The sequence below is a fragment of the Canis lupus genome, chromosome 19 (assembly GCF_011100685.1).
Source record: "Canis lupus familiaris isolate Mischka breed German Shepherd chromosome 19, alternate assembly UU_Cfam_GSD_1.0, whole genome shotgun sequence".
Taxonomy (NCBI): domain Eukaryota; kingdom Metazoa; phylum Chordata; class Mammalia; order Carnivora; family Canidae; genus Canis; species Canis lupus.
In genome coordinates, this window is record NC_049240.1 from 26,598,301 (window position 1) to 26,615,346 (window position 17,046).

Consider the following 17,046-nt stretch of genomic DNA (forward strand, 5'->3'; position numbering starts at 1 on the left):
GCAATGAATGACCTCACCATGCACAGATAACACGTAACACAGAGTAGTAGGCACTGCACCATGATTATCTCCACCAAACTTATGTATAGTTGAACTATTTGGATTTTGTTCTGTGCTTTGGAGATACCAGAGCAGATGAGGTGATTACTAAATAGTCCGCCACGGATGACGGCTGCATGTTTGACTTCCAGATGAATATTGATATTCATATACTTTTCCCATAAACCTCTGTCTCTCCCCAGCCCAAATTAATACATTTTGGGTTATACATTGTGGAATTTAAATCCAAATGAATATTAAAAGGCGAATAAACTTTCTTGTTTAATTTCATAAATACATGCTCTTGGCTCAATTATGTAAATTTAACAATGGCTTTATTTTACAAATACAAAGTCCTATTGGTCATACAGAAGGAAAAGGAAGATATAAAGGATTTCTTAATAAATATGCAGTTAATTATGCTTATTATTATAACACTCTCAAAAAAAGGCATGCATAATTTTCTTCTCCTTTGCTGTCCTTTATCAAGTGCATATTTAAATTCATCATGAAAAAGGGGGAGAAAGTTCATAGTGTTTTTGTGATCAAACACCTTTTCTAATTAATCCTGGCATCTCAATGTAATGACATTGAATATTATTAAATTAACTTTTTATGCCCTACTGGGGGCATCTTTATAAAAAAAATATGTCATTTGTGGAAGTGTAGTTTTTAGATCAAAAGATACAACTCACCCTCAAAAGTCTTTGAATTAAGGAATACTATTAAATTATTTATTTTATTATATTCATCTATCCTTTATATTTATATTTTCTAATTCAGATAACTATTATATATATTTAATGTATAATAAAAATATGGTTTATATAAGAGCATTTCTAGAGCAATAACCCAAATGGTATTTTACTCTTTTTTTTCCTTAAAATGAATTGTTGTAATTGAAAAATGGCTGTCATCAAGCACATTCAACTTCAATAATGCCATGATCATAGTAAGAAGAGGTTCAATAATGCCAAATACATGAAAACTTGCATGCAATTTTGGGATTTCTATAGAGATTTTCTTGGTCTCTTGTTTTCATTGTCTCCTTTGAGAAAACTTTGGCAAAACAAGTGTTAACATTTCTTCACTATTCTCGTTAAGGGCTTGGGTGCAAAAAAGAAGATAGAATATAAATTGCTCCCCTAAGATGAAGCAGGAGGGAGAAGGTACAGTAGAAGAACCTAAGCAGAATCCTCTGAATTCCATTCAGAAGGGCCATAATTATAGAGATGAGATTTTTTTTTTCTGGACTTCTTCTGCTTCCAGTGGCAGAAAGTGTTTGCCTCAGGAGAAGTAAGGTATTCATTCACAGAGTATTGTTTCAGGGATGGCCAAAGTTGCTTTCCTAATAATCTCTCCTATAGTATTGAGCTGCTCCAGATGATAAGTTCTTTTTGGCTTATGACCCTTCAATCAAACACTTGCTGAAATAATCATTGCCAGGTGTTCTTAGTACCTGTTCTCTGGTAATCCCTAATGTCTATAGAAGAGAACCGTTTTCAATTATCCTCCCATTCTTAGTTTCCCAATGAGAAAAGTTGAAGGCAGTTAAAGATCAAAAGAAGAAAAGCCCAAGGATGCCACAAATGAAGCTTTAGATTAATAAAACTTGTCTGTCTTCTTTAAGGCCCTTAATCAGATGTTTCTTGGATAATCACCCAACCCAGCTCAGAAAATGAGGCATATTTGCAGAGGAAATTGAACTAGGCTTTGAAGTCTAAGCCTAATTCTGTCCTTTTTTTTTTTTTTTTTAATAATCCTCTGACTCTGGATAAATCACTTAAGTCTAAGGACCTCATCCTGTCCATCTTTCAAACAGGGGTATGATAATTGATACAGAGGGTTATTATGAGAAACATAAATAAAATCATGGATATGGAAAGAATATCCTGTAGTGAGCAAACTTCTAAATACCCCTCCCTACCAATATTCCTAGTCTCCTGGCATTCAAAGCCATGTATAATCCCCTTATGTTGAGTAACCTGTTTCCAGCTAATAGAATATGGAAAGAGTAATAGAATGACTATTTTGTGATTAGGTTAAAAAGCCTATATCTACCTCACAAACTTGGCTCCATTTCTCTTGCTAGCTTTGAAAAAGTAGACTGTTCTGTTCGAGAATCCCACATGGGCAAACACTAAGGGTGGCTTCCAGCCAACAGGCAGCAGCAGTTTAGGTCCACAGTCCAGCATCCTGTGAGAAACTGAAGCTTGCCAACAATTCCACAGATGAATTTTAAAAAGATCCTTTACTAGTTGAGCCTGGTGCTGAGACCACAGCCCTGTCTGATAGCATGATTGTGTAGCATTGAGGTAGGGGACCCAGTTAAACCGTGACCAGATAAGTGATCCCAAAACAACAGTGAGAAAATGTGTGCTGATTTTTTTTTAAATTATTTATTTATCAAAAAAAATATTTATTCATGAGACACACACACACACACACACAGAGAGAGAGAGAGAGAGAAGGAGAGAGAGAGAGGCAGAGACAAAGGCAGAGGAAGAAGCAGGCTCCGTGCAGGGAGCCCGATGCGGGACTCGATCCCAGGTCTCCAGGATTACGCCCTGGGCTGAAGGCAAACACCCAAACGCTGAGCCACCCAGGCATCCCAAATGTGTGCTGTTTTTTTTTTGTTTTTTGTTTTTTGTTTTTTTATTTATGATAGTCACAGAGAGAGAGAGAGAGAGAGAGAGAGAGAGAGGCAGAGACACAGGCAGAGGGAGAAGCAGGCTCCATGCACCGGGAGCCCGACGTGGGACTCGATCCCGGGTCTCCAGGATCGCGCCCCGGGCCAAAGGCAGGCGCCAAACCGCTGCGCCACCCAGGGATCCCAATGTGTGCTGTTTTAAGTGATTAATGTTTTTATATGTTAAGCAGTAACAGGTAATTAATAAAAATAAAAAATATATACACAGACGTGTATGTATATATGCACAAATGTACATATACATATATACGCATATACACATTCATATACACGTACATATATGTGTGCATGACATATCATAACTATATATGTAATATATAACATAAAATCGTGCTTATATAAATTACTGTTCCTTAACTGCATTACTTTTCTTTAATTCTGCTCCTTTAATGATAGGAGCAGAATCAGATAATATGTCTAGCTACTAGTTTAAAAACTGCAATAAACTTTCAAAAAATGAAGAGTGTCACTAGGAAAATGCTAGCTGGTCAAGGGCCACTGTATATCATAGGAAAGCTGTCTGACCCTTTGCTTTGCAGGTATAGAAGCTTGATTCCTAAGTGTCTTAAAATGGAGTGGATTTGAAGGCTGTTTTATGCAAAAGAAGTGCACAGGATATAAATCTAAATGTAAAAGAAAGGATAAGTTGTAATGAAAACTGTCAGGTTCTCTGAACTAGAAAGCTTGGGGCAGGATCTAGAGCCTTCTTTCCCCCAAAGGCCTCTGGCATACCTGTCAGCCTGCCATTTCTATCTCTTCATGTGTTGCTGTCAGTCTTGGAAGGAATAGAGCTTTAGTTAAAAGACCAACATTCCTGGAAACTTCTGGATAAGAAGTGCTGATACTTATCTCTCTGCTTCTTTCAGAAATCTCTATTGCTGAATAGCCTTTAAAACTGGCACAGCCTTACCTAAAATGATTATGACCTTTTTCACCCAATTGTGCACCCAGGAAGTATTTTGTCTCTAAGGTGACTTTTGTTCATCTCTGTGCTACTGACTGTGTGCTAATTGCATGGCTTAGTTCTCATTGTCTGTACTTCCATGTTCGTCTAGATGATGTGATGGGCACTCTGCTGCAAGGCCCATGTCATAGAATCTCCAACACGGTGATGTCAGAAAAGCATGCTTTCTCAATATTTATTGCTTGGTGGATTTATATAAGAGCAACCAGGGAGTGCATATCACAGTGAGGGAAGGTTGGGGTTCTAGTATCTACCATAGCTTCATCTCTTTTTTTCTCCCCTTGAACAAGTTACATAATTTATCTAAGCTTCTGTTACTCCTTTATATATAAGTGATGTATAATAATGCCCACTTTATAGTTTTAATATGAGGGCTCAAGAAGTAAAAATAAAGCAAAACAAAAACAAAGGAGAGAGCATTTATTAAAACTTCCAAACATTTGGCTAAGGCTCATATAGATGTATTGATTTGGGTCATTAAAACTATAAGACATGGGCAGCCTGGGTGGCTCAGCAGTTTAGCACTGCCTTCAGCCCAGGGCCTGATCTGGAGACCCGGGATCGAGTCCCACGTCGGGCTCCCTGCATGGAGCCTGCTTCTCCTTCTGCCTGTGTCTCTGCCACTCTCTGTCAGTGTGTCTCTCGTGAATAATTTTAAAAAATGATTTAAAAATAAAAAAACAACTATAAGACAGGAATAATTATTATTCTAATTTTATTGATAAGGTTCAGCTAAGTTAAACAATTTGCTCTCCATTAATAGAATTTATAAATAATCGAGCTTAGACTGGAGCCAATGTTGTCTACTCTTTGGAAGCATGTTTATTCATATTTTGCTCAAGCAATTGCCACTGGTATTTCTGATTCTGCCACTGCCCCTCTGCTGTCTGTTTCATTCATGACAAAGAATCTGAATAAAATAAATCTAAATTAAATAATAGATTTAAATAAAATAAATATGTTAATTACTTAAATAATTTAATAAAATATTAAGTAATGTTTTAGTAATTAAATCATAAAATAAATTACATATAGAAATTAATAAATTAAGTAAAATATATTTGTGAAGAGAATCCAGAATAGTTCCCTGTACATAGTAGTATGCAATATATGTTAATTAACAAGTATTTAATTCTTAATTAAGATCATTAAGATCTATTGTTGGACATACATCATTCAATTTCTACCTTTATTCTTAGTCACATATATGATACTAAAGCTTTGTGCCTCTGACTTCTTTTGTTCTGGAAGAGTTCAAGGGATTAGACTGATGTGGATGAGAACATTTTACTCATCTTTGCCTTGTTCTCCAACTTGTTTTTTTTTCTTTCCTTCCTTCCTTCCCTCCCTTCTTCCTTTCTCCCTTCCTCTTTTCCTACCTTCTATCCTTCTTTTTCATTCAAAAATGCTTATCATGTGCCTGCTATGTCATAGATTCTAGTTATAGAAGATGTAGACCATGGTAGAGGTTGGATTGAGGTACAGAGACTATAGCAGATCAGCATAAAGCCATGAAGGCTTATGTCAGATTCATGCGACTTATCCATCTCAAGTCAACAAGGTGGACTCTGCGCTATGCTGCCTTCACTCAGGGTCCTGGATGATGGATACCCACCTCTGTGTTTCCATGACAGCTGAGACAAGAGAAAGGGAACATGGTAGCTTTTCATTATTAAAGTGTCACTTTCATAGTAGCATATATCACTTCCAAGTATCTCTTCTGAACCATGGAGTTCCATGGACATACATAACTTGAAGGAAAGTGTAATTTTCTCTTTTTCCAGGCAGAAAACCTGGTAAACAACATAGAAATATTGAGGGACAACTCCAACTATGAGTCTCTGACCTCACTTCCAGAAAGTTCAAGGAGGTGTGCAGATAGACATTAAAGCTTCACTGTCTTTTTCCTCATTAACTACTTTGTTCTCTTTCCATTTCTCTTCATTCAGCCATCTAATCATGTATTGAATGTAGAGCATATGGTATGCACTGAAAATACAATAAGCAATTTTTTTTAAAAAAGAAGACATGCTGACCTTATGTTATTTATGTTGTAAAAGAGAAAAAATAACTAAAATATTTAATATGTCAGAGTGTGATCATGGCTTTATACTAATTAGAGAAAAAAAGGGAAGTTGGGGGCATTGCTTGGAGGATGATGATGTGTAAGAAAAAATGTAATTAGAATCAGTGTTGCTTAAATTGAAATTTCAGTATGGAATTCATTGATAAAGGTTCGTTTCACACCTAAGTATGTCCAGAAACAACTTAAAAAACACTTGCTTATTGCATCCAAAAAGAAAAACAAATATTAAAAAGGACACCAAACTTAACTACACTAAACTAAAACAAAGAAAAAATTAAAAAATAAAAGAAGGAAATTTGAACTCAAGAATGGGGCGGAGTAAGTTATAAGGAAGATTGGTTGTAGACTTTCTTTAAAAATTCAGAGCCTGGGGGTGAGTGGGTGGCTCAGTAGTTGAGTGTCTGCCTTTGGCTCAAGTCATGATCCCCGGGTCCTGAGATCAAGTTCCGCATCAGGCATCCTTTATTAGGCTCCCACAGGGAAACTTCTTTTCCCTCTGCCTGTCTCTGCCTTGCTCTCTCTGTGTCTCTCATGAATAAATGGATAAAATATTTTTTTAAAAATCACCTTTTCTATCTTTTGGATCAAAGGCAATAGTTTCTCAATTTTAATGATTCTTTTAAAGATTTTATTTATTTATTTAGAGAAAACACTTGTAAGTGAGGGAAGGAGCATAGGGAGAGGGACAAGCAGACTCTGAATGGAACCCTATATAGGGCTTGATTTCATGACCCTGAGATCATGACCTAAGCTGAAGCCAAGAGACAGAAGCTTAACATACTGAGCCACTCAAGTGCCTCAAAAATTTCTCAATTCTAATATAATAAACACATATGTATATGCAAAATATATTTTAAAAGAGTATGAATAAGGAAAATGTATTTCAGAATTCTTTTGTTGCGGATATGAATTTATATATTTATGTTTTTATCATGTACAGCTATAATCACTTAGCATACAAAACAGATACTTCTTTCTTTCATTTAACATTAGTGTTTTCTGATAGCATGCTATTGTATTTATTTAAATCTTTTCCAGTGTTTTATAATATACCTTGGAGTAGGGATGCTATTATTTTACTTTGTTGCTAAATTTTTGTGAGATATTTATTTGCTAATATTTTGGAATGCACCTTATAAAAGTAATTGTGTCTATTAAATATTTGGCAGAATGAAATAGGACTGTGTGGACAAAATACACTGATAGATTAATACAAATATCCTTGGGGCAGCTGTATAACTCAGTCAGTTAGCTGAGCTTCTGACTCTTGATTTCAGCTCAGGTCATGATCTCAAGGTTGAGTCCTTAACTGGGGCCCATACTGGGCATGGAGTCTACTTAAGCTTCTCTCTCCCTCTCCCTCTGCCCCTCCCTGTTCATGCTCTCTCTTTCTAAAAAATAAATTAATAATAATAATAAAATAAAATAAATTTAAAGTCAACCTTTACAATTAAATCATGAGATCTGTAAGATGTAGAAATTGTGTAGCTCTACTTTGACTCTCAGTTGTGAAGGATGATCCTGTTTACCTCCAAACCCCTCATGAGTAGCCAGAGAGTCTTTGAGTGTAATATATCATGAACATTTCATCTTCATTCTCCACTGGCCAAACCTTTGACAGAGCACATGAAGTTACACTTTAGCATAGGGACATCCAAAGAAGATCTGTGACACAATTACCATTCAAATGCAGTGATAGGCAATGTTAATTCATAAAACAGAAATTGATGTATGTTTGGCATTTTATTTTGGAAGATGGAATTCTTTCATATGTAAGTATGGAAGTATTAGATTATTGTATGTTTATGATCAGGACTCTGTAATTTGTCTATCCATTTTTTTTTTATTCCAATATAGTTAACTGCAGTGCTATATTAGTTTCAGGTATATAATATGGTGACTCAACAATTCTATACTTAGTGATCATCACAAGTGCACTTCTTAATTCCCATCACCTGTTTCACCCAGCCCACCCACCCAGCACCCTTCTGGTAACCAACCAGTTTATTCTCTATAGCAAAATGTCTGTCTTTTGGTTTGTCTCTTTTTTTCCTTTGTTCTTTGTTATGTTCCTTAAATTCCACATGTGAATGAAATAATATGGTATTTGTCTTTGTCTCACTGATTTATTTCACTTAACATTCTACCCTCTAGCTCCAACCATTTGTTGCCAGTGGCAAGATCTCATTCTTCTTTATGGCTAAATAATATTCCATTATTCATATATATATATATATATATATATATATATATTCATGAATATATACAATGGAATGAATCTTTATTCATTCATCTGTCTATCCCTCTTTTAATCTATATTTTTTAAGATTTTATTTATTTATTTATTTATTTATTTATTTATTTATTTATTTATAAGAGACACAGAGAGAGCATGAGCAGGAGGAGGAGCAGAGGGAGAGAGAGAGAGACAAGTAGACCCCCACTGAGCACAGAGCCTGATGTAGGGCTTGATTCTAGGATGCCAGGACCCTGAGGTCATGACTTAAGCTAAAGTCAGATGCTTACCCAACTGAGCCACCCAGGTGCCCTCATCTTTCTGTCTGTTTTTTAAAGTCAATTAAAAAAATAAAAAAATAGAGTCAGTTTTAGAGACTTATCTCTGGAATTGAGAAAAGATCACACTAAGATAAAGAGATTTTCTACTCCTTTGATCTCAGTGGTTTCTCTACATACTACTCATTTATTTACCATCTATATAAATATTTTCCTTGACTTTATAAAATTAACCTATTATTGTAAAGTTAATGGGGATTCTTTTTTCTTTTCTTTTTGATGATGGATAAGGAAAAATATCCAAAATAAAATTACATCCAGAAAGATTCATCTTCGACATGACAGTGATAGGCACCATGAAGAAGAGGACAAAAGAAGCAGTAATGTTCCCTAGAGAAGTTATTTTATATCAGGTGTGCAAACATGCTACAGACAATACCTAGTTTAGAAAAATACTTACTTTGGTTTTGTGACAATTAGGCAATGGGTCCTCAAGTTGAAATTACTTTGAAACTCACCCCCTAACTTTTCCAACCTTTCTGTAGTTACAGGAAACTTCTCCAGCCCAATGAAGTTTATGTGGATAGAAGAAAGGCATGACCATCAACTGACCAGGTACAGTGCTTTCTACCAGCTGGTAGGGTTGTAAAACATATTATTTAACAATTTTTCTCTCAAACATATGATGGAATTGTGTCTATTTTTCAGGTGCAGATGAAGAGATTGAAACACCAAGATATTTAAATCTTTTTTCAAAGCAGGTAAAAGTAATTATATCAATGTGGCTTTCGGTATTAGTTGGAAAGTATTAAGACAAATACTGTTATATAATTGTGCAACACTGTCAAAACAAAATAATTCTGTACTTTCCTACTAAATACCAACAATTACTCATTACTTCTAATATTATGTCGGTAAGAATCATAGAAATAACCATTAAACTAGTCAACCAATGGAAGGCAGGAAAAAAAAAAACTCCATCACATTCTAGGACCTGTGAGTATCCTTTTTTTTTTTTTTTAAGATTTTATTTATTCATTTTTGAGAGACCCAGAGAGAGAGAGAGGCAGAGACACAGGCAGAGGGAGAAGGAAGCTCCATGCAGGGAGCCTGACTTGGGACTCGATCCCGGGTCTCCAGGATCACCACCTGAGCCAAAGGCAGACACTTTGCTTAGCCACCCAGGCATCCCACCTGTGAGTATTCTTAAAGTAACTAATAATTGTTGATCAAGAGCTAGAATACTCCTATGCATACAAGATGTTCCTGAGACAGCAAAGCAAAGAGATACTTATAGCATTTATTAATGTTTTTAGTAAATTAATTAATTAAAGCAATTACTTAGGGGCCAAAAAAATACATAATCAGAACTTGGTTCTTTCCATTGGTCTGTCAAGTCATTTTAGACCAGCTAGTTATGACATAGGGCCTTAAATTCCTTATTTATAAAACTCTGGCATTGGTACAGGTTGGAATTCCTCCAACAGCAAAACATTATTTCAAGTCCTTCAGTAGACAAAGGATAGCATATGACTTTGTATCTTCCATCAAGGGAGTATCTGGAAAAAAAGGAATAAAGTAGGAAGAGGATGGAAATAGATTCATTGTCCTCTACTATGTGCAAAGCAATCCAGTGGGTGCTTTACATAGATCAACAAGATTGATCTCACCAAAACTCTATTAAATCAGGATTGTATCTGCATTTAACTGAGAGAAAAAAAAAACTGCTAGAAGATATGATTGGGTCAGAATTTTAACAATTATGTTACAAAGCAGAAGAAAATAGCTAGATAATAGAGGCAGACAGGGAATTTTGAAATGACAGAAGAATGAATAACTCCTTTTCAGAAGATTTTGAGGTTTTTTGTTTGTTTGTTTGCTTATTTGTTTGTTTTGATGTTAGTGAATCTAGGAAAGTTTAGCTTGCAAACACGAGTACTTCTCAAAGTCCCTTACTTGAGGTTGGAAATGAAAGAGCTAAGAATGTGTCATGGTAATAAGGATTAGGAAATTGATTCCAATTTTAAATGTCTTTGTTTAGCGCCATACTTGGAATGCTTCCTGTGGAACTAAAAATATCGCTCTGTGCAGTCATGGCTCATTCTACCTAGTAAAACTTCTTTGAATTATTCTTAGTGAGAGTCAATTAAGGATTGAATGTTAGTCCTCAAACTTCCCTATATGTCTGTTTTAGCCCTTTTTTCTAAGGTCTTCACTTTCACTTTGACCTTATCATGCTTCATTTTTTGCCGGGTAAGAAATACCAGTTTGCTGGTACTAGTCATCTTGCTACTTTTGAAAAATCTCTATTTTTCCTGGGTTCATGTATATTAAATTGTATTCCAATTTCTCAAATATGGAGATTTTTAAAAAGATTTTATTTATTTATTCATGAGAGACCGAGAGAGAGAGAGAGAGAGAGAGAGAGAGAGAGAGGCATAGACACAGACACAAGTAGAGGGAGAAACAGGCTCCCCGCAGGGAGCCCGACATGGAACTCGATCCCGGGTCTCCAGGATCAGGTCCTGGGCTGAAGGCAGCGCTAAACCGTTGAGCCACCTAGGCTGCCCTCATATATGGACATTTAACTGATATTCTTAAAAGGGAAATTAAGTGATATGATCAGGAAAATATTAGAACATTGCTTGAAGCTGAAAAATATGTCACTGTCCAATAATTTTCACCAAATACATTATTATAATGGGACTTAGGTTTAGGTTTCCTTTTTATAAGAGAGCTGTGTTTGTGTGTGTGTCTGTGTATGAATACTCACTAATATCATGCTATAGATATAGATGGATATGAAGGGAAAATATCTTTTAAGGACTTAAGAGTAGTGACATGTAAATGATTCTATTCTTAAGAAGTGAGATAAAAGCACAAAGTCTAGAAATTCCCCTACCAAGAATATCGTTTACATAAAGCTCTTCACGGAAAAATTTTTGTATACTGAAGAAAAAGCATTTTTCATGCTTTCAGCATATATGCTGACTGTATGGAATGTTGCTAGAAACCAGAATCTTAATTACCTTTATTTTTCTTTTGTAACACACAAGGAATAATAAGTAAACATGAGACCCTCTTCTATGGATATATTGAGATTTATTCATTATATTTCATAACTGGCTACGACTTCCTCAAGAGAACCATATCTAACATTATTAAAGAAGTTATTTATTTAGTTAGTTCATTTTTTATAAAAATGATATATTCATCTGGTATTCAAATGAAGCACAATATTTAATAATAAAAGTAGTCATTTTATTCTGACACCTCTAGGTTCTCAACCTCTGTGTCTAAATTCAACTTCATTCAAATATCTGTTACTGGTTTCATTCCTTTTTTCCTCTGCTATAATTCCAATAGCAATTTAGTAGGATTATATGACATCATTGTACACCTTGATCATAATTCTCTAAATTTGTAACTGAATTATCAAAAATGTCAGCATGTTAACTTTTGTTAGCAATTAAGAGTTTGTAATTCATCTGAAACCTGCTAATACACCAGCATATTCTGATTCCAAATTTGAAAACTGACAACCTGCAAAACCTTGAGTGTACTATTTATATCTCCCATTTTTGGATAACCCACATTATTAGAGTAAGTCCACTATACCATATAACTAGACATCTCCAGTGAGCCTATACACTCTCTGGCCCATACATTATGCTCTGTCTTACATCCCAGAATCCACTTATGATTTTTCCTCTCCTTGTGCATATTCATCCTCATTTCACTAAACAAACTGTCTGTCCATTTAAGGCCCAAATGAGGCTCATCTCTTCCATAGAACATCTTTTGACTATACAGCCATACTATTAACTTTCCCTTTTTCTACATTTTTTTTTTTAGTAATGGAGTCACATATTTATTACCACAGTTACTCTTGGGTATCTAATATTTAACAGACACGGTGAAAACAGTGTCTCTTTTATCCTTTACTCTTGCCAACAATTTGAGAAGTCAGATTAGTGATCTGATGCATAAATCCAACATATAGGAAACTGAGGCAAAGAAGAAATTTTAAAGCCTTCTCTGGGTCCCATAGTTCTGTGATTCCAGTGCTGTGATTTGCATGCAGCTTAATCTGAACTCAAATGTACAGTAGATACATTTAATAATCTTTTGCTGATGTTGATTTTCCTCAAGTTCTGTGTTGCCTTTTCCTCTACACTAAATTTGCTGAAGAATTTATACTCTGACTTCTGATAAGTTGTTTATGTTTCTCAACTTCTCATGTGTGTCTTTCAACCACTGCCTTGAGGGCAATGTATCTTACCAAATAATTAATACATAGTAGGGAGCTCAAGAAATATCTGTTGAATAAATATTTATGCACACTATGGAGGTCATTCCCTGTTGGTTTATATGCAAGATTAAGGCTATGTTGATTCTAGACTACAGTGACTGAGGAATATGCAAAATTGTAATAGGCATCACAATTGGAAAAAAAAAGTCAAATAAAGCTGTTTGTTTTGGTTTGATTTGGTTTGGTTGTTGTGTAGTTTCTGAATTTACTCAGCAGTGTAGTGAAGATAGCTAATAATGTCAATGATGGTATTAATCTAACACCTAGAATCTTTTAGAGTGTTTTCAGTATTTTATCCTAAGCTTTCTCTTTCTTTTTGACTTCTGGTTTCTGAAGATTGCTTAATTCAGCAAATCATGGTAGGAATTGAGATAGTTTTTTTTTAATTAAGATTTTATTTATTTGTTTGTTTATTTATTTATTTAATTTAAAGAAGGAGTGTGAGCAGAGGGGAGGGACAGAAGGAGAGGGAGAATCTCAAGCCAGCTCTGTGCTGAGCACAGATTCCCCAATGCAGGGCTCCATCTCACACCCTGAGATCATGACTTGAGCCAAAATCAAGAGTCAGGGGCTTAACCAAACTGAGCTACCCAAAGGCCCCAAGATTTGAAATGTTATGTTCTTAAAAAAGAAAAAAAAATGTGTTCCAAAGTATCTATAAATATTATTTATTTGGTCTTGAAGAAGATTTTGCATCAGTTTGAGGTCTAAAAATAGAAGAAAAAAAGCTCTTTTACAACATAAATACACAGGAGCCAAAGTCTCTTTCGCAGAGGAAGCTATGTGGTTATTGGAGTGTATACAATTATAAACTCAATTGTTAAATCAAAACACATCCCAATCACCCTAGCATGTCACTTTTAATGGGCAATACATTCCCAAGAAGGCAAGTTCTCTGCTAACAATATTGAACCAAATCATCAAAATTCAAAGACAGATCTATAAAATGTGAAATTTCATCAACAAAGTGCACAGTGGGCCACAATGTGTAGATTAATGGGCAGCCTGTCAAGTATTTTAATGTATGCTTCAGTCATTGAAACACATGTGATTATTAGTAAAGTATTTGGCCTGAGCAATAAAAGATATAAAATAAATTAAAATCATGACACTTTCTGAATTAATAAAGCATTTGGTTAGTCTGTATTGATGAATCAGAAGCACAGATTGAAAAGTCCCCATAACTAGATACATTTTTCCCCAGGCATGCTGGGATCTCACACTGGCCTCTTCCTATGGCATATTCCTAAATGAGGATCTCTATGAAAAGGCAAATACTAAGTCTGAAGAATCTCAGAATATGAATACTCACTGGTTTAAACCTTGAATATAAGCCATCATCTATACCTGGCATCACTCATATTTCTTTTGAGTTCTAAAAATTAGATTTCTTTTTCCTAAGCTTGTTTCAGAACTACTTTCATCTCAAAAGCAACTTTCAATATTTTCTTTGAAGTATGTCGCTGGAACACTGAAGCTGAGAAATACACACCAGAACGGAAATGATAGACCAAATAAATCCACGTTCAACTTTGTTATTGGTTTTTGTTATGTGAGCTGGGGGAAGTGAAATGTTGAAAGGTCACCCAGACAATTTCATCAGGGTGATGAAGATGATGGAATTCACAAGGGTTAAAGAGATTCACTTTGTTCTTGAATGGCAGACTTGGGAAATGAAGCTGCTATGATAATTTGATAATGGTCCTTAGTGCTTAATGTCAACTTTGCCCAGTAGGGGTACTCATAATTTCAAGGGGATGAGAGAAAACTTTTGTTTTTAAGATTTATTTATTACTTGAGGTGAGGGTGGGGCAGAAGGAGGGGGAGACAGAGAGAATCCTCAAGAATACTCCCCACTGAAAAAAAAAAAAAAAAAAAAAGAATACTCCCCACTGGGCACCAAGCCTGTTGTATGGGGACACAAGATCATGTCTTGAACTGAAACCAAGAGTCAGACATTTAAACCGACCAAGCTACTGGGGCACCCCTGAGAGAAAACCTTAATCATTAAATGCTGTCTTTGAGGGTAGGCATTTTCAGAATGAAAGGCACATTACTTTTATTGAAGGATTAAACTGTTTTCATGGTTTGCTTTTCCAGGATTGCTATTCGTTTCAAAGGTCCATTCAATCCGGCACCAGAAGTTGAAACACATGTGAAGTATTTTTGCACCAAAAATATAAAAGCAGAATCATGGTCATTGCCCTTTAGGACCTCATAGTTTAAAACCTTAAAGTCACAATAAAAAGACAATATGGAAAATGCTGTGAAAAGAGTACTATGTAAGTCATGTAGGATCTAACTGAATCAGGGTGGTGCATGAGCATCAGGGAGGCAGTACATGAAAGTCATCTTGAACAATGATAATGAAGATATTTCTGGATGGAGGATATAGAATGAACAAAGTATTCTTAGGTGGAATGGAGGGAATTTAGCTTAGACAGGAGGAGGCACTCAGGGTGACAAATGGGAAAGAGTTACAGCACATTTCTTTTCAATTATTTGACGTTGGATTAACCTTTTCCCAATAATGCAAAGACAAGAAATCTATCAGGAGATAAATTTAGTTCTTTCTTTCTGTAACAGCTTTCAAAAATAAATAAATAAAATGAACTATTTCTGAAGGTAACAAGCTCCACTTCGATAAAGTAGTTCAGATGTTGAGTGACAGTGTGGGAATGTTGCGAAGGTTTCAACCTTGGCAGTCTATATTCCGATGAAATGAGTGTGTCATTTCAAAAGGGAGAGCCAGCCTCTAAAAATCATCTTCAGGGCAGTGTAGTCATTATAACTCAGAGTTGCCTTTTATCAGAGAATTTTGCAAGAAATATGTAAATACCTTGTCATATTCTTTAACTTCTTGGCATATATGTAAATATCTTGTCTGTGGCCCAGATAATGAAATGTATGTTTACATTTCTGTCCCTATTTCTCCTGTGCTTTAGTTAAATTTCTTTGGATTATGGAAGTTGGTAAATTATTTTAGTTGGTCAAAGGTTTAGGCAAAACAAACTTTGGGGTAAAAAATAAGACAGTTAACATCTATCATCCCATGTAAAGTAAAAATGTCTCTGCATGTGTGTTTATGACCGAAACAGAGATAAATGGTAACTGTAAAAAAATATTGGAAAATAGGAAAAGGAAAATGCACTCAAAAGTATGTTTTTAAGTCCCAAGTTAAGTTACCTTTCTCCAAGGATATGCATTTTAATTTGGAATCACCTACCTTATATATTGTTTACTTATTGCTTTTTAATTTTATGTTATATAATGGACAACTTCTCTATAATAAGCATTCTTGAAATTTTTTAAAGCTATACAATATTTTATCTTAAATTTGTATCATAATTCATTAATCAATCCCCATTGTTAAAAATTTGACCTATCACTTACAGCTTAACCAACCTTGTATTTCAAACAGTATTTTTAAGCTCAATTAGTTAAAAATCTTTTTGTATTTAATTTTACTTAAAAATGTAGAATCAATAAAGGGGCATATTCTTATTTTTTAAATTTTTGATAACTAGAAAAGAAATTCCATTATCTTTCCTAGAAGTAACAATTATTGCTCTATGGGTATTGTTTATTTTTAATAGCCATTCCAATGACTGTAAAATGGCATTTCTTTGTAATTTTATTTGCATTTCCCTGATGATTAATGATGTTGAACACCTCTTCATATGCCTAGTGATCATTCGTATATCTTCTGCAGACAAAGGTCTCTTCATCTTTTGTGTATTTTTTAATCTTTTTTTTCTTGTTATGTCTGAAGAGTTTTTATATATTTATATATTTATATATATATTTTTTATATTATATTTATATATTATATATATATTCTAGATATCAAACTCTTATCATATTTATGGCTATAAATATGACTATAAATATTTCCTCCCTCTCATTTTCTTGATAGCGTCCTTTGATGTAAAACAGTTCTTATTTTTTATACAATCCAATTTATTTACTTTTTTATTTGAGAGAGAGAGCGAGAGTGCCCACAAGTGGGAGGGGGCAAAGGGAAAGGGAGAGAATCTGAAGTAGATTTCACACTGGGCCTAGAGCCTCACTCAGGGATCTGTCCCATCAGAAAGATCATGACCTGAGCTGAAATCAAGAGTTGGTTGCTTAACTGACTGAGCCACCCAGGTGCCGCACAATTTATTTACTTTTTCTTGTTGTTATTACCCAAGATCTTGCTATCACATCTATGAAATTGTCAAATCCAATGTCTTGAATGTTTTCTCCTAAGGATTTCATAATTCTAGCTCTTCCATTTTTCCCATTTCTAAAAAAAGGTTGTTGGAATTTTAATTATAGACCAATTTAAGGAGTATTGATATCTTTATTTATTATTATTTTCACCTGTCTATATATGTATATATTGAATCACATGTATTATTCTCTTTATTGTTTCTAGA